Source organism: Heterocephalus glaber, unplaced genomic scaffold (assembly GCF_053883595.1).
Source record: "Heterocephalus glaber isolate CG9 unplaced genomic scaffold, H.glaber_assembly_v1.0 deba00000621, whole genome shotgun sequence".
NCBI classification, from domain to species: Eukaryota; Metazoa; Chordata; class Mammalia; order Rodentia; family Bathyergidae; genus Heterocephalus; species Heterocephalus glaber.
Window position 1 is genome coordinate 19,268,236 of NW_028258153.1, and position 24,734 is coordinate 19,292,969.

At 37.3% G+C, this 24,734-nt stretch overlaps 1 protein-coding gene across 25 annotated transcripts in view; it reads right to left on the reverse strand.

Moving 5' to 3' along the window:
• The window catches only part of Pard3b (par-3 family cell polarity regulator beta), a 1,069,040-nt gene that overhangs the window by 75,221 nt on the left and 969,085 nt on the right, over nt 1–24,734 (reverse strand). The window contains exon 22 of one of the 25 annotated variants that reach the window (XR_015449088.1): nt 10,904–11,177. The exons of the other annotated variants lie outside the window; for them this stretch is intronic. The gene's annotated coding sequence lies outside the window, so the exon portion shown is untranslated. The remainder of the gene's footprint in view (nt 1–10,903; nt 11,178–24,734) is intronic. 25 annotated transcript variants of the gene reach the window in all.

The following is a 24,734-nucleotide window of genomic DNA, read 5'->3' on the forward strand; positions in this document are numbered from 1 at the left end:
AGTTATGCAAATATACAGATAGCAACAATAACAACAAAAATCAGCCTAAGCAACAGAGACATGGAAGGGGTTATCATGATCCCCAACTTGAAATTATTCTACAAAGCTCCTGTGATAAAAACAGCATGGTACTGGCAAAGAAACAGACCCAAGGATCAGTGGAATAGATTAGAAGATGCAGAAACAACTTCAGACATACTTAGCCACCTCATCTTTGACAAAGGAGCCATCCAGCCTCACTGGAGGAAAGATAGCCTATTTAATAAATGGTGTTGGAAAAACTGGATTTCAACCTGCCAAAGATTAAAACTAGACCCATATCTATCATCATGTACTAAACTAAGATTGAAGTGGATTACAGATCTAAATATTAAAACAGAAACACTACGCTTGCTGAAAGATAAGTTAGGTAGAACTCTTGAAGACATTAGCATAGGAAAAGACTATGAACAAAACCTCGGTAGCACAGGAACTAGCACAAAGAAGCAAAATCTGGGATCTCATCTTATTAAAAAGCTTCTGTACTGCAAGAGAAACCATCAACAGAGCTAACAGACAACCTACAATGTGGGAAAAAATTTTTAGCAGCTGTAACTCAGACAAAGGACTACTACCTAGAATATATAAAGAACTGATAAAAATCAGACCTCCCAAATTTAAAGACCCAATTCAAAAATGAGGATCTGAAATGAACAGACATTTCTCAGACAAAGTAGTAAAAGCAGCAAATAAACATATGAGAAAATGTTCCACATCACTGGTCATTGGAGAGATGCAGATGAAAACAACACTGAGATTCCACCTCACCCCAGAAAGAATGGCTGCTATCAAGAAATCAACCAATAACAAATGCTGGTGAGGGTGTGGGGAGAAAGGAACCCTTCTCCATTGTTGGGGGGAGTGCAGACTGGTGCAACCACTGTGGAAATCTGTATGGAGATACCTCAAAGAACTAGGGCTAGAGGTTCCATTTGATCCAGCTATTCCCCTGCTGGGTATCTTCCCAAAAGAATTTAAAAAATTATACCACAGTGATATATATGCACCCATATTTATAGCGGCACAGTCTGTAATAGTGAAAGCCTGGGAAAAGCCCAAGTGCCCATCAACTGGAAACTGGATAAAGAAGATGTGGTTTTTTTAAATAAAATGGAGTACTACTCAGCCATGAAGAATGAGAAACTAGAGACATTTATAGCTAAATGGATGCATAGTGAGGCCATCCTCTTAAGTGAAATAAATAGGACACACGTGTCAATAACAAATAGCTTCTTTGGTGTGAGAAACTGAAGGTATAAATAAGGATTAAAATGATTCAAACAAATAATTGATAATTTGAAATTGGAAGAAAAGGTCCAAACGGGTTGGGGAAGTGGGAGGGGAAGGGGAAAGGAAAGAAGGGAAAGGAAAAATTGTAAGAAAAGAAAAAAATGGAAACAAAGTCTTTGTAAATAGGGAAGGGTGGAGGGGCTGAAGGGAGCACAGGTAATGGGAAAAAATAAGAACCAAGATACATCATGTATAGGTACAAGTACCCAATGATAGATGTAAATGTATTGTATACTTAGAATGTACCAATAAAAGAATTTAAGCAAAAAAAAAAAATCAGCCTAAGTTTCTCATATAAGCCAAGAAATGCATATAGCCTGGTGGTCCAGTAGATGTCCTGTGCCAGGTGAGAAGGCACCAAGTTGGTAGTTAAAGGAGTTTCTGGACACCCTGTCCTGGACTTCCCGACAATCCAAATACGGAGACTAAGGTATCCTTACAAGGAGACCACTGCTGAGAGTCTTCTCTCTGTTCCTGTGTTGCTTCTGAAGCAGTGAAAGGCCTTATCAAAGCCTCATTCTTCTTTGCCCAAGATGGCTTTGAAAAAAATTGTCACCTGAGTCACAGTTAACTGTGCTAGGCTTGTTCTGTGAAGTCCACCTAATAGAGATCTGGTTATGCAACTTGGACAAGAAAGTACTTACTTTGTAAGGTGACCTAGCAGAAGGACTCTGCTTGAGTTTGGGGGTCTGTGTTCATGACTAGAATAAAACTTGAGATCATCAGCTCCTTATGTTACTGAGAAAATAGTGCAGAAACAATACTTGTGTGCTTTTAATAGCCATTGTTAAAATAGAAACAGTTTACATCAATTGCACCACTTTCTGAGAAGTGTGGCAGGCACTGAGGAGAGGACAGAGTGGTTGACTAGGCTGGCTTTGGTGCATGGATGCTCCTGAGCATCTGACCATGGACTTGGTGGGACTGTGTACTCCAGGGAGTCGCCCCTGGGGGGGGGTCATAACCCATTTCTGAAATATCTTTCCTGATTTTAAACATGCTCATTGATGAGTTCCTACCTACCTATAGAATGAATGATATCTCATTAGGTACTACATTCAGAAAGACATGGGCAATAATCTATGTATGTTTTCATAAATTGTCAGACTTGATGGGTATCATTACCCTGACTGCAGAAACGCAAGTAATGTAAGTTCTTTGTAAGAGTATTTTGCTCAAAATGAGAGACCTGGCAGGGAAGGTAGGTAAGACACTTCCAAAGAGCACCATAATTCCTACTGAACACCTGATTGTCACATTAATTCTAACTGGGAAGTGCATGAGGGTTTTTAATTAAGCATCCAGAAGTTGTGAGCTCAGGCCTGCACACCATGTGGCATGGTTGTTGGGAACACTTACTCCAGGATAGACTATCCAAATGTGAATCTGGATCTACCACTTCCTGACTGTGTAATCCTGTGAAAATTATCTTTTGAGCATTATCTTTCTGACCTGTAAAATGGAATTAATACAAGTAGTTACCTCAGATGGTTGTTGTGAGGATTAAACAATAGGATGCATGTGAACCACATAGAATATGTCATACACAGGGAGTCTGCATTCAGTGCATCTTAGGCTTCTCATTGTTGCCGCAATTATGTTCAACCTGACCTTTGTCTTGGAAAGGAAAATACCTGGAGACATTTTCTTCCCTGCCCTGAGAATTCATTTCTATGAACTTTTGACCAATCTTGGACAAGACATTGAACTAATGGAAAATAGCATTGAGAAAGAAAATTGGCGGCGGGGGGGGGGGAGACTTTTTCCAATAATAATTGCCTAGAGTGTTATAAAGACTTTTTTTCTGCTTCTCCTCTGTTGGATCATGAGAGCTTTGAGGATAAATAATCCTGTTTTATTTATATGTGTAACACTTCTTTTCTGGCACATATTACATGCTCAATAAGTAATTAAAAGACTGAAACATCAACTAAATGAAAAAAGCAATTTTTGAAATATAGCAATTTTTGAAATATAGGCAAGCAGAGAAATAAAGAATCCCAAAGTACCTGCAGAAAATGGCTTGGATTAACCTAGCTGGCCTACCTCAGGAGGTAGCAACTGGGCATAATACATCAACTCCTGGGAATTTTAATGCTATGAATGAAGTAAAAAAACAGGATTTGGTGTATGTAGGAGTTAACACAGTAAAGTGTGCACTTTATTGCAACATGATCAAGCAGTCTGGGATCAAACATAAATACCAGGACCATAGGTGTGCAATCCTCCTGGTTGGATGGGGAGAGGACAACAGTGGAGGGGTTGAGCACAGTGGACAGTGAATGCCCTTCCACCCGTGACTGACCTCAGCCATTCAGCTGCAGACTCTACTAAGGTGACCTGGTGGATTTCTCTAAACCAGCACCACCCTTAGATTTAGCTCTGCAGTGTGGTGAAAGGCACCCTCACTTAAGAGCATCTCAGCCTCTGTGTTCAGGAAGATGGCCATCCAGGTGTAGTCCTTCTGGATAAGCAAAGACATAGAATCTGAAGGGAAGCATCACGTAGCAAGAGATCGGCAGACAAGAGAAACAAAGAGAAAAAGGAAAAAAGAAAACAATACTTGATATAAACAAACAATACTTGACATGATTCTCTCTAAGCAAAGGAGCAAAACCCCAACTTTGGCTGCTCAGCAACTGAAATGCCGGTCGAGTGCCATTTAGAGGATTTCCCACATTTAAGAAGAAACATGCGTACCTACTTACTTTAGAGTCTTTTCCTTATGTCCCAGTATTGTATGGTGAGCAGAAACCAACATCTGTTTATTATCTAGTACGGTTCTGCACTGTTTTAGTGGACTCAGTTGGAGAACTGTGAAGTGATTTACAAGTATTTGTCTAATACTACTAATATTCTAAGATATTGGCAAAAAACATACAGGGATCTCTACTTATCAATATAACGAAATTAAGAAAAGTGAAAATTTAGAATGAATATTGCAAAGAACTTCTTATGGTGTAATCCATTAGGATGAGGGATAATTTCCCAGGGGGAGTTGATTTATGTGTTAGAAAATGTATAACACCCATTCATAATATGTTTGTGACAGACATAACGCCATGTCCATCTATAAATCAGATTTACCTTCTGTTAGAAGGCCCAGAATCCTTCCCACTGGAGGCTATCCTCATGGGCACTGACCTGAGAGGATTTAAAATCCAAAGGGCCCAATTACTAAAACTCATCCATCATATAGTTGGACTTCGGTATGGAAAATAACACCAGTATTAATCTAAGATGCTTGGAAGAAACAGAGTGAGCTACAACTCCTGAATCTGTCAACTGGCCCAATACCATCAAGGGATAGGTCTCTGAGTATCTTCCCCCGGGACTGTGTGAAACTTACTGTTACTTTGCAGACAGCAAGACTGAATAAATTATAGCAGTGAGCCACAAGTGAGTGGCAAACCAGATGAAGATCACTGAATTTAAATTTATAATGTTCACAGGGGAAACATCATTTTCCATTTGAGGGTCATCCATTGGAAACAACTCATCCAAACAAAGAGTAGGTGGAATCATGTTTTCTTGGGAACAAAGATCAAGTGGCATAATTGAAAGAGCAGCAAAATTCAAGTGAGTGGGAGCAGGATAATGCAATGCTTTGAAAAGAACAGGACAAGATTCTCTTTTCATGCCATTCCTGGGAACACAGTAGCAAGTGGATAAAAAGTTAGCTGAGTCACTTTTTAAAAAAATCAAAATCTGATTCATTTCAATGGCACCCAACTCAGTTAACAGTCACCAGTCACTTGCTCCACCTTACCATTTTCAGTTAATGAGAATTCAAAGAGCTGCCCATAGTTCATACGTTTAATGCCCCATCATGAAAACCTAACTGCAAGAACCTATGAAGACAAAGGGAGAGAGAGAGAGAGAGAGAGCTTATTAAAGGTTTTCAGATGCATTCCAGATTTCATTAGGCTTGCTGCCACATTCTTATTAGACTTATCCTGATTACCTCGTCATCCTACCCTCTGGGTGAAAACAATACAGTGCCAGCAGCATGCTTACAACCAGAAAGGACGAAACACCAGGAAACCAGGATTTAGTAAAAGCCCAACACTCCAATGTGTTTCTAAGTGGTAATTTCTACAAGCCACTGAAATCAGGGATCCTCAAAATGGGAGAATTTAGCCGTTTCCTGCAGACTTGCAGCAGGGCAGGAAGCCCAGAGCCACCTTGTACACAAAAAGGAAATTATGAAAGTGTTGGAAGGAAGGTACTACCTCATAGGGATGGGAACCCTTTCACTGGATAATGTCTTCAAATACCCTCCTCTTTGAGTGAGTTCTTATTTAAATACTATGAATTAAAGAGTCTCATTAAATCAATGTTTTCAGATTTCAGAAGTAAAGAAATTTTTTTATTATGCTACAAATAAATATGCCAATAACAGCTCTATTATTATGTGTAGTTTGATCAGAATACTCACAGATTACAATGAACAATATGGTGTTTTGCAGCCAATAACAGTTGCACATGACTGCTAGTACAGATCTCAAAGCATAGTTTAGTTCTTAAATGTCCTGTGACCTCTTCTTTTGGCAGGCACAGGATACACAAATAAGGAATCTGAGAACCATGACTTTGGTCTCTTTATCTTTCTATAGGCTGGAGGCAACTCAGAGGGATGGTTTCACAAGGATAGCATATTTATTAAAGAAAAGATAAGGCTGGCACATCTGTGATATACACCAGAAGTGACTGCAGCCACTTCCTCTTTCCATTACTATAGATTCTACAGGTGCACAGACCCCATGGTGCTACCTATAGAAACATCAGAGGGAAGCAGAGCAGATTTGGTTATGGGGCAGTATGTCTGCACTGTGGGCATGGAGCTAAGAGATGTGCATGGAGGAACTCCATTCTAACCTGTGCACAGCCCTCTGTAGACTGGAAAGCTCAGGCATCACTTTTAAGCCAATTATGAAAGGAATAGCCTCTGGCAATGGCAATCTGGAATACAATCATTGATCATCTCTCCTGAAAAATTACTCTCTAGAGCTGGACCTTAGAAAGAACATAGCAAGTGGGCAGCATGATGGCACACACTTACAATCCCAGCACTCTGAGAGGCGGAGGGATCTCAAATTCAAGCCCAGCTTGGGCAGTTTAATGATTTAGCAACTTCTTGTTTCAAAATAAAGGGGCGGGGGTGCTGGTACGTAGCTGAGTGCAAATGCCCTGGGTTCAATTTCCAGGACCACAAAACAAAAACAAAAGAAAAAAAATATAGCAAGGCATAGCCAAAGTCAACACTTTTTCCTGTTTTCTAAATATGAACATTACACATTGTAAATACATCTTAGAAAATTAGAAATAACAGCTAAGGGTGAGAGTGGATTCTTAGTGGACTGAAGGATTTTACTCCAAGAGACCCACACAGTTTGGACCCAAGTAGCCCTCTGCCCCGTCCTTCTGTCCTGGTTACTCACATTGTCCCCTGTACTGCACCTCCAAGTAGGCAGTTGTGTTGCTTCCCTAGGGCCTGTGGACTCATGCTTCTTCCTGCCACAGGAAGGCCACTGCTTGCTTCTGCCCCTCACTTTGCTGGTGCCTCTGTTTAAATGCCTCCTCTTCCGAGTAGCCTTCTCTGACCACCTTGTGAGACGAGTGCATCTCACCCAGCACTCTCCAGCCACTTGGCTCAGCTGGGTGTTATGATGGCCCAGTATTCACTCTTGGCTCATTTATTATCTATCTTTCCTTATAGACATAAACTCCATGACATCTTGGACTATGTTCTCTCTCTCCCTATCATGTAGGTCAGTACTTAGAAAACATTCAATAAGTCAACATTTAAGAGAAATTGTTATAAATCACTTTTCTAAAAATCCATGTCTCCTCTTTTCTTTTTCAGGGCCCCGTCTGATTTTTCTCCTTCTCCTCTTTCCCTATTCAGAAATAAACAATAAATACACACAGAGTAACTCAATGTAAGAAACCTTTGCATATCCCTTTCCTAGGCTTTCAGAGGTGGCTGGATGTCTGGTGATTTTTTCATCCCTGAGAACATTCTACATTGCAATCTTTGTGTGAATAGTATTTATTTTCATAGATTTGAGACCAATTTTAGTCACATGAGCATGTCTTCATTAACCCTGATATTTTCTATTACTGATTTTTAAATTGAGTGATGAAAGATTTTTTTTTTAGTATTTTAAAATTAGCCTGAAAAAAGTTTTTTCTTTTCCACAAGTTGAATTCTTATTTATGACAAAAGTGACAGGGATAAGGTAATGCGAAGTGGGGAGATGATGAAAATAAGCTTTTATTTCCTACATTCATTATTTTGAATTAATCCATGGAAACTTGCATGCACAAAAAAATCTAGTAGCTAGATGAATAAAATAAGCCATCCTAAGGTCTGTTTAGAATATGGGCTTTATTTATGTGATTTCTGTCATCAAGGTATAAAATGGTACATTCAGGCACTGGGGTGTCCCTCATACCAGCTGAACTGTTTTATTTATGATCATTATTTTCCTGTCACCTTCCTTTGGGGGAAGAGAATGCAAAAATTAAAATTTATAAATTCAAAATATCCATATCTTAAAGGGAATATATTTAGTATTTTCCTTGAGTGAAAAAGAGGGATGGATATATTTTGCTTTCCTTTCTTCACAATGAAAGTTGAAACAGTGATTTTGTGTTATTATAACACTCATCATTTCTCCCTCTAATTTGGATGGTTTTTAATAAAGCTCCATTGATTCCACTGAAAGGAATTCCTCCTGGCAAAAGCAGAACACACACACTGATTGCTAAATATGCAGCAATTATCATATTCAGCAGCATACTTTAATATCTTATTTATAGATGTACCTATCTATAATTTGCTTTAATTAAGTTGCATTGATTTTAATGACAGGAATGATTTTCAGCGACGGGGGCCCATGCCATATGCCCCTATGAGTTGTGATCTATCCCTCTTTAAGATGGGCTCCAATATCTTAGTGACCTTCTGTAGACTCCAGGCAAACAATTCCAACCTACTAAGTTTCAGGGGGAATTTTCAGCAGGTTGACACCTCAGAATTTACCCTCTTGATCACAGAATGGTGTGAATCACTATGTAACTTTGTGCAATGAAAGTGGCAACTCAATTTTAAAATGCCTTCATTTGTGTATAGTTTCATCACCAGATCAAGTTGTACTATTTACTTAGACAACTACCCTCTGTTGGGTGTAGTCAGCAGTAGCATTTTACCATTCCAGTAACTTCTAGCTGCTTTTAATCCCCAGCATTGCCAATAATGTCAGATAGTTCCCAAAAAAGTTTTGAGAACTGAGGCAATTTTGAATTCTTGATTATTTTTTACACTTCCTCCTAGTAAAAGTTCTGGGGAAACTGGAACCAAGAACTCTTAACACTTTTGCCCTTTATGACACTCATTTTCAAAAGCTAAAGGTCTAGCTGACAAAACAAAACATCAGGAACATGAAGATAGCAAGTATATTTTTAAAGGCTCTAAAATATTACTCATCATGACCAGAAACGATTTCTCTTTCTTTTTTACTTGGATGAAGAGAGCACTGCTTCTATAAATCTTTGCACCTCTGAAGGTGCCAACAGTCATTTTGCATGAATTATCCATGTTCGAATGCCAAGGCATGATCACAAAGGAAAAGTCTGAAGACAGTTATGCCTGTGCATTCACAGATTCTGGTCACCATTTTTCACTCACTGATTATTACTACAAGTGTTGATTAATAGTGGTGTTCACGCTGCTAGAATGCATTTCCCTGGAGGTAAAGAAAACATCCAAGGGGAAAAAAAACAGAAAGAAGGAAAGATAATAATCAACCTGTCCTTCCACTTCTCTATAATAACTCTGCGGAGGGTGTGCAAATCATGGCTCCTGATCATCACCATTAGCAGCTTCAGAGCCATTTCACTCAAAAGATCATCCATATGCATCAGATCACCAATTTGTCAATCAGTTTATAAGGCAATTAAATGTTCCCCGATCTCCCTCCTTTCATTTGGGAAAGGATAAAATGATCTAAACAGTGGGGCTCTGAGAGTGATGTTAGGACATTTCATACTCAGTGCCCTACATGAATGCCAGGATACAGCCTCAATGGCAATAATAGAGAAGACTAGAATTTACCAATGCTGACTAGCTAAGTACTTATTTTTCTTTCATCAGTAGTGCCATCTTTCTTATCCACAGAGGGAAACTAATAAATTGGATTTAGAGAGTGAGAATTATTTCTCAATAAATGCAATGCTATGGGAGATACAAAAAATACAGAAAAGAATACAGCAGGCTTGCTTGACCAGGATGCATTTCAACTGGCTTAGACTTCAGCTTGATCTAAGGTCTGCTTGGGGCTGTTTAGACCTTAGGGCTTCTGATCTCCAAGGCTATCTATCAGTTTCCTTTGCTCAGCACAATGAGATCGTTTCTGGTGTGTGTTTCTCTCTCTGGGTGGTTTTATCACTAATCCTATGATGTGTTTTTGTTCTTCTAACTCTTAATTGTCTCTAATGAGGAGCAGACCAGCAATGGCCACATTTGCAGTTTTCCTCTTGATTTAAATGGAAAGACTAATCAGTATAAATTACGGTGAAAGAACTTAAGAACCTCCCACAAGCTGAAAGAAAATAAAGCAAGTGAGCTTACAATATTTTATCTTCCTGCCTGAAGTATGCACTAGTTCTTCCACTGCAGGTAGGTGTATTTTCATGTTGGCTTGCAAAGGACATAGTCTATGTACAGATATTGCGATCTCACCTTTAGGATCATAACCCCTGACATCTTATTTCTCACTCACCTCGATTCTGGCAGCATCTAGTGGTCCTGGACACTATAGTTAATAGACAACCATTTTTATCTAGTTGATTTGTGTCTCTAGAGTCAACTTTTTGTCTTCCCCACTTCATCTTGAATTGTTCAGCTTGGGTCTCTGTGTGCCCAATACAGGAAGCTATTTTTCATTGCTTTCTCTTTCACTAGAATTATGTGAAACATTTTGTAAGAGGCTATGAAAGAAAGGAATTTAGATTTTATCCTTCTTACCACCCACAGGCTAGAGTCATTTTGTTGTACTTGGAATATCTACTTGTAGCTCCTCAGGAGGAGCAGGTGCCCCATGAAAATAACAGGCCTTTGGTGGCTACAGTAGTAGATTCTAAACTCTTAGCCACTACACTAAATCATATGGCTTTCTGGAAGGAATCAGACAAAGGAGAAAAGTAGGAAATAAAACCAGAAGGTAATGAATCAATAAATGTCTAAAGCACTGTGCAGCATCCACAAAGTCCTTTTTACCACAACTGGATTGATTCCTATAAAGTGGAATTACATGTAAATTAAATCAATATTCTTAGGATGCTGGTAACTATTCCCCATCCAAAAGTTCTTGTGGGTAGCAAAAGATAGGTCTTTAGCATATTAGGAAAATATCCTTTTTCCAAACTCTATCAGCAACTGAAAGGTAGCAGAGGGAACTTGGCCGAATCTGTAACGAGCTGCAGCTGTAAGGTTAGCTGTGCATAGCATTTCCTTTCCATATGCTCTCACACACCCTGCCTTTGCATCTTGTGATAGAAATGTACATACCCTACAGACAAGATTTCTTATTCTTCACAGCGCTGTTGGGTGGCACCTTTCTTTGCTGGCTTATACCAAGCTGCCAGTTGGTATAGTTTCCTCGTGGTATTATCTTCCATTTCTGCTACCAGATGGATGCCAGATGGGTAACTGTAGCCAGCGCTTCCACTCAGAGTCCACCCCAGAGCCCATGGGCATGGGCTTGTCAGTTTGCTGACCCAAAAATGGTGCTTCAAAGGAGTACTCTGTAAGACTGTAGGCATCTGTTTCCTACTCTAGTGACCTTTAAAAAAACCAAGAAAAGAAAACCCTTGTAGACAAGCTTTTCTTTAACTACACGTTACATCTGTAAGAAAAAGGAAAATGACCAAATAGTGTCTCATGGATGTCAAACTCATTTCCAGCTAATGGGACATGCAAAAAGTCACCAACTGAAACAGCCGTGTCCACAGAGAAAGTGAAGCATAATCAATATGCTCCTTTTCAGTGATAGCTTCACGAAATAGAGTTTCATTCCTGAAGGGAAGCTTTTACATAACATTTTCTGAGGTAGAACAGGTTTAAAAAATGAGGAAAAAAGGAAATGGAGGTGCTTTGAAAGTTCTAGGGATTCCTAGGGAAGAAACAGTGCAGAAGCCGAGGGTGGGACCGACTTGCTCTAAGAACTCATCCATAACCTGTTTCTCTTAAACTGAGGCCTCCATTGTCACATCCAACAAATGACATTTAAAAACATATCCTGACAGATCATCTGGCTGTTCCAAGTGTGTATTTCAACAGCTGATTATGAAAGTTTATTTTCTAAATTAACCACAAATAAAGTGGGATCTTCTAGCCATGTGCTCATACAAGGCTGTCACCTTTTTTTTTTCAGCAAACATCAAAGCAGATTTCCAGTCCGTGCTAGGCTCTCTTCCTGAAGATGTTACAATAAACACTTATGTGTTCCCTGAGGTTACTATGGTAACACTTGCTTTTTTCAGGTCATCTACTTACAAAGGTAACATTTGCATTCAAATATGTTGGAAGTTAATTGTTTTAATATTCCAACAAGGTAATCCTACCATATCTGTATCTATTATTTCAAATTCCATGAACAGAGTTTGACTTAATCTATAAGGATACTTAGATGAGGTGTGCACTTCATAGGTGTAATTGCTGGTGTATCAGATAGGTACTTGAACACTGTCAAAGATACTAACCAAATTACCTTTTGTTGTTCAAGACAATGTTACCAATGACCTACAAAGTGCTGTCATCTCTGTTAAGTTGAGCATTTAATTTTGTGTCATCTCTGACTTAGGGTGAAGAAGCTGGAGATGCGAACGTAGGACAGGTGTCAATAGACATGTGCCTTGTCTTTGATGACTGCTAGGGGCCCATCAAGAATTCAATTTGTCAAGCATTTGTGGAAGGATGGTAGCACACTATGTACAAGGTTGAGCACAACATGGGCTCAAATGTGCACAAGTTCTTCAATAAGTAGTGTGCTGGCACTAGGTAAGATGTAACTAAGTTTTACTTCCTGGTGCACACAGGAAGTGTTAGAGAAGTGCTGCCAGGGAAGGGGTGATGGGCTGGGAGCAGCTGAGGAGGGTTTTGTGAAGGAGGTTATGTAACTGAGTAGGTACATGAAATATGAGCGTGACCTCCTACTCGATGGCTCATGGGGCCTCCATCTAACCTCTCCATTGGATAACCCTTTTGGATCATGCCTGGGATGGTAGAAGCTGGCTGATTGCAAGAACTCTGGAAAAGTAAATATCTCTGCACATTATAGACCATGAGGAACTTCTCAGAAGCAACCAACTCATCTCTGATTCAATCAAGTGTCACCAGCCTCTTGAAATAGATGATCAGATGAGGACTGGGCTTTACAGTAGGAACTCCACTTTGGATCTAGTGAAACTTCTGTACTGAGTCTGAAAGGATCTTGACCCTCCTGTATCTGAGAGCGACTGAAAGACAAAGCTGCACAATTCAACCAGTATTTAAGTATGTCCTCTTACACAGAACAGCACCATGGAGGTTGAGGATAGAAAGAAGGAGGTTGAGAAGGAAGCTAGAACAGACTGTGATGAGGGTAATGCCTTCATCTGCCCTTATACACTGACTCAGAAGCAGCAGGGGTCTCAGAGCTGACTTCCAGAGGTTTATATATGGCAGAGGTGTGGTAGCTGCTTTAACTGCCCCAGTCAGTTATCACCACGGAGAAGGCTACTTGCTATGCTGCAGCCAACAGGAAACTGAAACATTAATGACTTGTTTTACCAGCACCCCCAAACCATAGTTCACCTATATAAAAGAAGTAAGAGCTAAGCTCTTTTCTCCTTTATGGATGTTGGTCACATACTACAGAATCAAAAACCTTACTGTAGTCAAAAATGACTTTACTATTTTTTTCCCTTGTCAGGAACCAGATACTGTTCTCTACAGGAGGACCTTAGGTTGTATTTATAAGATCTGTGCTAACCACTGTTTCCTGCAGTGCATGTGTGCGTGCGCGTGTGTGTGTGTGTTTATGTTTCCAAATAGATTGTTTAATTATCTGCTCCATTATCTTTCTGGAAGCTGTACTTCATCGTATCAAGCATATTTATCAATAAGAAATGAATGCCATCCTGGAAACTGATTTGTTCAAGGTAACTTTCATTATAGTTGCACTTGCTGTGCCTAATGATGGTTCTATACTTGTGCTGCTTTATTTATAGCTGCAAACTTCTCACTTGCCTTTTTCACTATCTGAAAGACAAGTGGAATCTCATGACCACTTGTGTCTTTTAACAGAATTACCTGGAAAGGGGGTATGGACATATGAATACAAGAATCATTTAAAATTACTCATTATTGATGCAAATTGGCCTCCCTCCACTTCTCAGAGGGATGCATACTGCAAGAATTACAAACTATATCACAGTGCAATAAGTATTAAAGCAGAAATAGTAATCTTGTAAGTTTAAAATTTTTCACATCAGTTAATTCAGTATCTTACATGATTTTCTTCACTAGAACTAAAAAGGTGGTAATATGGAATGTAGCATCTGTCATGTTTATTTCAAAGTTAAAAATGGAAATATGGCCAGGCAGTAAGTGCCATAAACAGAAGATGAGCAGTTTGACATCAAAGTTGAGCTTGCTATCAAGTTGGAAAATCATGCTTATGGTACTGAAATCCATGAGCCCCTGCAGGCTTTCTCACTGGTGTATTTCTGGGTATACATGCAAACCAAAATTTCAGGAAAAGTAGCCATAAAAGTGAGACATTTTGTAAAACTGTACCTTGCAATAACATAATGAGCCTGTGTCTTTTGATTTTCAAGGCCAGTCTCTGTCATCACAAGATGTCAGGGCAATAGATGAATGGGACAGACTATTGATAGCAGCAGAGAGGCAGACAGAAGCTTATGAGTGTCATAGCAGACACCCATGTCTGACTGCGAGCACAGACAGGGACAGAGATAAGAAGATGGATCTGAGCAAAATGGAGAAATTTGAGCAAACTAAAAGAGAATCTATGTCTGAGATTGTCTATGACAAGTTGGCAAGCAGTTGGGTTAAGTTCAAAGGGGTGACCACAGGTGAGGGAACTGCAGTAGGAAGACCTTATGCGTACCAGAGATGGCAGCCTCAGTGACATCTGATATTCTTGAGGATATGGGCCCCAGACCCTAAGACACAGGGTGTCATAAAAATAAGAGTAGGACTGGCTTGATTCTAAGAGAACTATTGGAAAGTGATCCCTCCATTTTTCCTGCATGATCCAAGGACTGAGCACAAATCATAGACCAATAGGTAGAACCTGCATAATCATATCTGTAAAAATGAAGGGGATGGGAGAACAGGGCATCAGCCAGACCCTGTGTTGAAATTCTCATTGGCTGGGGTTTCTACCAAAGTGCAGGGTGGACCTATATTCATTGTGAGAATGCACAAACAAGCCTTCTATAAAAGTGGGTCTCTTGTGTTCTATTTGAAAGCTACAGTGAGAAGCCTCTATTGTATTATAGGCATAGTTCTGTCATTAGATTAGCACTTGCATTATAGGCCTCAATCTAGGAACTAATAAAATCACACCACCAATATGTTTGTAGCAAGTACTTTATTTTTCATTTTAAACAGTTACAATAATGCAGCTTGATAGAAAAAAATCAAACACATATATTGATAGAGAATTACATAAGCATAATGCCCAGCATTATATTCTAACTATTTTTCACATCTTCAATGTAAAAAACAAAAACAAAACTCTTATCCCTCTGAATTTCTGTGGCCTTTCAACTTAGCTCTACCTGAGTTACCTAGATATAAAACCAGAAAAAGAGCACTGTGATTGCATTTTGTAGCTTTCTGTGTAAATAATTACAGAAACAAATTTGAAAGGTTTTTACACCATGTCTTACTTTCAGGATCATTTAGAGAAAAATTAGGAGTTAATGGTGTAGGAGAGGAAAAGCCCTAATATCTTTCTTTCTTTTTTTATCTGTATATAAAAAATTACCCTCAACCCTTTATTTCCATACATAAAAATAACTTGGAAGGGATCTATGAACCTAAATATGAAAGCCTGAAAGTATAAAACTTTAAGAAGAAATTATAAGGGAAAATGTTTATGAATTTAGGGTAGGCAAGAACTTCCTAGGATACAAAAAACATGATGTATAAAAGAAAAAAATTGATAAATGAGATTCCATCAAAATTTAGAATTTTAAATGACATCATTAAAATGAAAAGTAGTCCTTAAAGAGACCATATATACAATGCATATAACCTATGACCAGAATATATAAAGAATTCTTAGAGCTCATTGACAGACAACCCAGTTAAAAAATAGACATAAGAAGGTGATAAATAGCCAGCATAGCACAAGGAAAGGTGTGCAACTCTAGAATCAGAAAAATACTAATCAGTATTTTTTTAATAACAAGATTGAATTATACACTCATTAGGGAGATGAAGTTAAAAGTTTTAAAAGCTTTGTCTCTACTTTTTCTTTTTGTTGGATTCTCCCCCTTTGCATTTAATTTGTCACGCCCAATGGATTCATTCTGCTGGGTTTCCTGGGGTTGTGATCCTTATTGTCTTTTCCTAGGGTATTGTCTAAAATTTTTTGGAGTGCTGGTTTGATATTCATGGAGTTCCTGAGGTGCTCTTTGTCATGAAAGTATCTTATTTCTCCATCCATTTTGAAAGATAGTTTTGCAGGGTACATCAATCTGGGTTGGAGGCTGTTTTCCTTTAGGGTTTGAAATACATCACTCCAAGCTCTTCTTGCCTTGAGGGTTTGCACTGAGAAGTCTGCTGTGATTCTGATGGGCTTTCCTTTGTATGTGATTTGTTTCTTTTCTCTCACTGCTTGTAGAATTTTGTTCTTCTATTGGGTTTCTGGAATCCTAACTATTATATGCCTATGTGTAGATTTTTTTGATCAAGGCTAGTTGGAGTCCTATATGCCTCACTTATCTGTATGTCAAGTTCTTTTCCCCTCTTTGGGAAGTTTTCTGCCATCACTTCTGTGAACAGCTTTTTTATGTCATCTGCACTCTCTCCTGTTTCTTCATTGACTCCAATCAGTCTTATGTTATTCTTCTTTGCATCGTCTAGCAGCTGCTGGATTGATTTCTCATGGTCCCTTACAATTTTAAAGCGATTTTTCTTTTCCTCCTCACTAATTGCAATCTTATCTTCTATATGTGAAATTCTATCCTCACATTGGTTCATTCTGTTGCACAGACTTTTGATGGAGTTTTTAATCTCCTGGAAATCTGTTTGTATCTGTTTTATGGATTCCATTTGTTTCCTATGTTGAGATTCCATCAGGTTCCTCAGATCCTCTATTTTTTCACCTGTGTCCTCTCTAGATTTATTAAACATGTCTTGCACTCTGAGTACAATCTTTGCTGTTATGTGAGAAATTATTTCTGATTTCATTTTTCCCAGATCCTCTTTTGTTGCCAGTTCAGAGAGTCCAGGTGGTTGAGTATCAGATTGTTCCATCTCTTTTCCCTTTGGGGTTGCTGTAGGTGATCTGGAAGTCTGTTTTTGAGGCTTGTTTACGTGTCTTCTCATTTCCACGGGGTGGGGAGGGTGCTTCTGGCACCCACATGGCTCACCTTCTCTGCCCTAGGAGTGTGGAATGGCGGTGGGGGAGCCTCTTTCTGGGTGCTGGGACTGGCTCACCTTCTCTGCCCTAGGAGCATGGAATGGCTGCCCTAATATCTTTCTGTCCTCCCAGTAGCCGTGCATAGTTTTACAGTGGGGATGAGAAGCTGCTGCTCTGTCAATGACCTTCCTGATGCAATGAAATGAACCTTGCTAGGTTTCATTTTTAAAAGATCTCTTATCCTGGAGAAGTTTAAGAACTCTGGAGGGGACCAATCTGGACAATGACAACATGACCCCAGGCAATTTACACTGATGGTCCAGATTCTGGCTGAAATGGCCAAGAGGATACAAACTAGGGGACACCTGAACCAGCTTTAGGCACTGAGAATCTGCTAGAAATGGTACTGTGGGCCATGCTGAAAAGAAGGTGTGGTTCTACCTCATGACCAGTCTTCCTGGAGCAGGCAGAGGAGGCTGAAGCTGGTTCATTTGAGGTCTGAGGACAGAGGAGAGTTCACTGATAAGGAGATTTACATGGGGTTTTTCTATGTTTGAGTGTGGAATTCTAAACAACACATTGGGAAAGCCCAGGCTCCTCCATGTGGCTGTACTGTGGGAAGACTGGAGAAGACAGAATGCTCTTCACTGATTTGATGGGCAATAAATAGGGCAAGGAGCAAGAGCAGAGGTGGCTGTAGGAGATATAGGATGTGAGCACTGGACAAACAGAAATTAGTGCACAGAAAGACCAGCCTTGTACAGGGAATTCAGAAAAATCTTTTGAGAAGCTGAGTGGAAGAAAGTCTCCCCTCCATGCATTGCTCCAGACTGTAGATCTTTCTGTCTTCACAAACTACCAAACCTGTGTAGGAGATATGAATTCACATGAGCCAGTGCTCCTACTGAGGCACAAGATGCTGCAAGGAACATTCCCATGTAAAGTAGTGAGAACTAAGTGAACAGCAGGGTCCCCTTAAGGGTCAATATCCATGCTTACAAGAACAAAACAGAAAGGAGCCAACATGAGGCCATCTACAGAAATGACCCACTGAGAAGCTCACAAAATGAGTGAAGACACTAACACCCACACAAGTTTTGGTGAAAAATTTGAATATCATAAATAAAGCAAAATCCCCTAAGATCCAGATCAAAGAAAACAGGTTGCTTGTAAAAGAAGAAAAGTCAGATCAGCTTCAAATTCCTGCTTCACTAATATTAAGACCAAAGAATTTTCAGGAAATAAAAACTGTGAGAAACCGGTAAATCATTCATTCAGCAAGTATTTCTCACTTCCCTCACGCACCAAGCATGGTTCTAATGAGATTTATATGTCAAAAATATTACGAGATTTCAGGGCTTTAGAAATATAGTATCTGTATGATACCTGAAATGAAATTACTCAAAAAAGTGAACAATTTAACTTAGAGATTAATCAAGATATAGAACTCCACAATGGAAATGGCATAAGAAAGGACCGGCACAAGGCATTGCATGTAATCCCCGGATGACTATGACACATAAAAATACTTAAAAGAACCCCACACATGTAGTACAGTCTTTAGCACCCGACCAGATCTAAAATACCATAGTTTAAAAAATTCAAGGGAGAGTTTTACCTACATACAGATATTTTGCTTTATTCCCATGGAAGGACTTCCATACAAATTATTTCATGTTTTTTTGATGATAATAGGAAAAAAAACAGATTACAGAATTTTTTTTTACAAAGTCAGTATGATTGAAATTACTGAAAAAAAAGCCAAAGAAAATATGGAAATATAAAGAGGAAATGGGATAAGAAATAGAAAACATGAAAAGATGTATAGAACAGAAAGCCCAAAGCAAAATGACAGGAAAGAATATGAATACAGAATAGGCAGAAATGAGCTACATGTGTCTTTGGAAGAAAAGTCTCATGATAAATCAAACATTGCCATCCTACTTTTTAAGGCATAGAGCTAAAAAGGGTGGAGGGGAGGAAGGCAAGCTGAAGGCCTCAGAATTAAAATAGTAGATGGAGACTGTAATATGATGACTGTCTTTGATGATCAAGAAGATTATATGTAAATATAAATATACATTCAGAAACAATACAGTTAATGAGTTTATTTTACCATATTTTTTCAATTGTAGGAAACAGTTCTCATACTTAAATATTTATGACACTGGAATACCTTTTCATAGAAAAGTTTACATTTAATACAATGGTGTCCCATTTTTTGTTCTTTTTCTGAAAAAGTACTCAATTTATTGTGTATGTATGTATCTATGCTGACTTACAGTTAAGGCAATAGGATCTACATATGTGTTTATAATCTACAAGCATGCAAGATTTACAAGGCAGAGATTTTTTTCTGTTTTGCTCTGCTAAATCTCCAGCACCTTAATGGTGCCTGGGGTACAATAGGCATTCAGTAATTACTTATCAAATAATTAAAAATTTTAGACAAATTATTTTGTACTTAATCAAAATTTTAAATGAAAAAACTGACCACAGTATGCCAACTTCTAAAAAATGCCACAAAGCAAAAATTCTAGAAGTTACTGCCCTTGACTATAAAGCATTAAAGCTATATACTAAAAATAAGACTTTAAATGAAAAAACCTCACTCCTTGAAAACTAAAATGATAACATAAATCATTATTGGTGAAGGAAGAAAGTCTTCAATTTTAGAATATCTAGAAAAAATAGGAACATTAACATTTCTGGAAATACATCAAAACTAAGTTCAAAAGCAAACTCATTTTATTTAATTATATTGTTATGAAATATTACCAAAAAGTAAATGAAATAAGTAATTCAAAAAGGAGGTTTGCTTCATCTGTTTTTGAGGAAAGAAAATAATAATGAAGTAAAGATAAATGTAGTATACAGTAAAAAAGTAGAATTATTAAATATATGGTAAAACATATAAAATATATTAAAATTTGAAAATTTCAAAAAAATAGATAATTTATAAAAAAAACCCACATATCCAAAGTTCAGTAAAGGAGAAAACTCTTCCTTTTCCAAAGATGTTTGTGTATAGAAAATGTTGAAAAAGATGTCAGGGTCACCCGTAAGAAAGTATCAAGCTAGATGTTTTTATGGCTGAGTTATTTTAAGTCTTATAAGAAGGTAATTACTACATTATAGAAATTGTTACAAAGCATAGAAACAGATGGAAAAACTACTAGGTCATTTTACAAAGATAATATAAACCTTCTGCATAAAACTGCAACATTTAGAAAAAAAGAAATAAAAATAAATATCAATTTCACTACAAATAAGATATAAAATCACAAAATAACTAGCAATCCATCTTCAGGTCTCTTTTGAAAGGATAAAAGAGACAGCATGTGAGTATAGGTTTATTTTTTTCCCCAGAATTGAAAAGCCTATTCAATGATGAAAACTCTATTAATATAAATCTTCACATTAATAGAAAAAGGAGAAAAATCATATGATCATCTTGACAGATGTGTAAATGCCATTTGAAGAAACTAATAGATACCCTCAGTTTGTTTATACAAAAATGAAAGGTTCTTTCTCTCCAAAGCAACCTAAGAAGTAAAAGCCTATTGACAAAGTGGGAAACAGCTTTGAATGGTATTTGCCAGTGAAGGCTAGACATTCCTTCTACATTAAGGACATTTACAACTTAGGAGCATAGAAGGTAAATGTTGTAATAGAGTAAATAGAACATTCATAAACAAAATAAATGTACATGGCCAATGAACTTTTGAAATGCTCAATTTCAGTTGTAATTAAGAAATGAACAAAAATTGATGTTTTGTGTCATTGCTGGTAAAATCTAGGAAAAATGAAAACAGTTTTAATAGGGTGGCTATGAAACATATATAAAATAGACCATTCATATTTATTCAGTGTATTAATTTACATGTTGCTAGGTAAATATGAAGTTACTAAATTATTTGGGGTCAAGTTGAGTAATTTATACAAAATTTAAAAAAAAATCAAATAGTATGTTAACTTATAAAGAAATAAGAATACAAAGATTGATTTGTAAAGCTAATTATTATATTACTTTCAATAAGAAATGATGTAAACAATTTCAATGTCCCTAATGGTAAAGTGATTAACCAGTTATAGAATAGCCTTTCTTGAAAATATTGTGCAATAATCATTACTCATATTTTTGAAGAATATTTTAATAACATGAAACATGTTCACAACATAGTAGAAAATAAAAAAGTTACTTAGATAATATACTCAGAAGGATTCCAACTTAATCACTACATGTTATATGCATGTGTGTTTTGTGTGTGTGTATGTGTGTATATATAAAAGAAAATAAAACATAACCAGTGTTGATTTTTGAGTGGTCAGATAATAGATTATTTACTTTTTAATTTTATCACCTTTACCAACACCTAGTTTATTTTAGATAAAATTTTAACTATAAAGGAAAAATAGTCAAGTTCAGGAAAATAAAAAAGCCAAGAATATGCCAAGAATACCCACATGGTTTGCTAGATACTTCTCACTATTTAACTAATTTTCTCTAATATGTTTATTTCAGAGCTACATAAAACCATTGGCTGTTAAACTAAAGTTAATTAAAATATGTGCAAATTCTATCTGTCTGTCTATCGATCTAGATATGTAGATATAATCCACTAAACACTGTGGCATTTACAATATTCTTCAGATAGGATTAATGCAATAATGTTTATTTAAAAAATTCTTTGAATGACTATTATGAAACAAGTACCATGTGCATTCTTATAAGTGAATGGGAAACAACCAGATGAAGAATTTAAAGTCTAACACAAGAGTTTTTCAGTCTTTTAAAATCCTAACCCATAGAAAGACTTTTCAACACAACCCAGCTTATATATGTGGACATGCATTAGCTATGAAAAAATTTTCATTTAATCCCATATTTACTAGCTCTCTGATATACATACCAGCCATGCTCTCTGATATAGGTATTCTATTTCAAAATCATTTAGACATGACAATAGTGACCAAATAATTGATTTCATGATCATCTAATAAGCTGTGACACAGCTTGAAGAACTACCTTCTACAGCTGATCTTGGTTAGTAATTGGGACAGATGCCATACACAAAAAAACACCAGTTGGACTTAAAGAAAAGTATCATTATGGAACATATGCTGAAAGCCACTTTATATTTGTTTGGAAATTAGAAAGGGCAATTGCTTAGATGTAGTAGCTTTCTTGGAGGCAGACTGCTTTAAATGCAGACAAAAGGAAAGGCCAAACACACAAGGGAAAACTTCACAGGGATAAAAGGAAATCTATCTTATTAATTCTTGGTCAGTCTCTTTTTCCTATCCACTCACTTATCAATTTCTTCCTGCATAACTACTCCTAAATATCCCATTATATTTGAGATTATGTTTCCTGTCTGCCTTACCCACCAGACACAAACTCCCTATGCACTTTGGAATCCTCAGAGTCGAGGAAATTTCTGGCATAAAGTTGTCACTGAATAAAGGTCTCAAGAATTAATAAATGAATGTCTGATGAACCAGCCCTGTACTTTGAAATCTTGTTCTCTAGTCCTGGGGCCAAGTGACATAACATAAGCGAAAACGGGTTTATTCTTTTCCTTAATTAATGCTAGGGTATGAATAGATTTTCTTCTTATTTTGGAGACAAAAATCTTCCAGAAAGCTAGAAAAGTCTTAAGAGTTCCTAAATGGGGAGGTACTCAAATTTTGGATAATTTTCACTTATGAATCAATTAAGGGGAGATATTGAATGCTTAGAACAAAATGTCAGGTTTTTCCTCTTTGTCACCTCCCCCACCTCCATCATCATATATCTGGGGCTTACATTTTATAATCTTACTTATCTGTTTCTTTTTGAGAAAGGAGAAAGTTACCCACTTTCTGAAGTTGAGAAATGTCACAATAGTTCTATAACCACACATGAACCACAAACTTCTAACTACCAATAGCATATTTTCCCCAATCCTCATTTTAAGTACTGTTTTAAAAGATTTCTTCCTGCCATCCTTCACATTAATTGTGAAACCATGATTTCCCTCTCTGGAATGTGAGTCTCTGGTTCCCTAATAGCCACACATACATATAGTACATTGTGCTGAAATGCTGCCTGACAGTTTAAATCTGGGAAATTACTGTAAAGGGAATTGCATGAAAAACAGGAAGCCTGGTCCATACTAAAAAGATGAAGGGTTTGGGGGAAGTAGCTGATAGATATAAAATTAAAATTAAAATAGATTTGCCCTTTAGAAACAATCTGGGACTCAGGCAATTAGTAATGATAGGAAAACAACTGAAAAATGGAGGTGTCTCCACATGGTTTGGGGGTATCCATGATTATAGAGTGAGCCAGAAGGTTCATTAGGGAAAAAACATCAGACCATGATCATGAATGTCTTTCTCATACAAGATTTCCTACTGTTTCTCTGAAGAAACTTCAAAACATTAATATTTTTACATACACATACACACACATCCATACCCACACACACCTTCCTTGTAGCTAAGTGCTGATGATTGCAATATACACTTTCTTAGGAATATATAAATTGCTAATTATTCACTGAAGAAATACACTAACAAATGAATTAACAATTGCAGAAAATATGTTTCCCTCACGTGCTGCTTTGGCTTTGCTGCCTGAAGCATTGAATAGGAATAGGCTGAGTGAAAGAAGACATAGAACAAGCAAAAGCATTTGAGGAAAGCTTCAAGGAGATAAAACTCAAGTACTCCATTACTTTACCACAGTCTTATCTTGAAAGTAAAAAAGAAACTGTTCAATAGTTTATAATAATAACATTATAGTCTTTCTTCTTAGATCATTTACTTGAGTAAATGCAAAGTTTTCCTGTCAGTCTCCCTGAAATTCAGTGGTATCAACCCTTGTGTATTCTCATAAACACTCTGAAAATTAGCACTGTGATTTCAAACTCAAAATGAAGCACAGTGAGATTGATGAGATTCAGCAGAGGGCTGTAAAGTCACAGACTCTGATTTATGTTATTATAATTGTGTTCAAAAGTGGTCATTCTTGTGAAGAATGGTAATTTTGATATTGCCATAGTGATTAGTCTCATTTTAGGGTTTTCTTTGACTCTAATGTACTTCCTGTCTATTCGAGAGTGGAGTTTTCTGTGGATTTTCTTTTTCCCATCACCAGACTAGTTACTACTTAATAAGAACCAAATGATATAAACCTTTAGATTGACTCTGAGTCAAAAATTTCTTTAAACAGAAAGAACAAGATGCCTGCCATAGTGACTTGATTGGTCAGAAAGCTATGCTAGAAGACGTCCTGGGCTACAAGATCTGGATACAAACATCCCTTGCATGGAGTTTTCATTGTCAAGTTTAAGTGCTACCAATATCAGTTAGATGGTTTTTCATATCCTGTATGCCGAACATCTTTATTTTATAGATTTAGTACTCAAAATTTATTTTAGGACTTTTGAGCTCTGCTAAAATATAAAATGTCCAACTGATTTTAAACAGCTTTGAGAATGGTTAAGGAAATCTGGAATTCATAGGAGTTTCTGCTATGGTTTCCCCTATATTACATAAAATGATCATTTCTCCCATTGCAGTAGAAGAAAAGAATGTTATTATTGTAGAAGTTGGAATTTTGAGTTTCAACCATGATCCAACATAAACGGTTGTGGTTTGGGGAAACTTAACTTACTCTAAAACTCGACATCCTGAACTGGAATTAATTGCTCATTAGAAGCAGAAAGGGTTCTTTTTTCATTCTAACGTAAG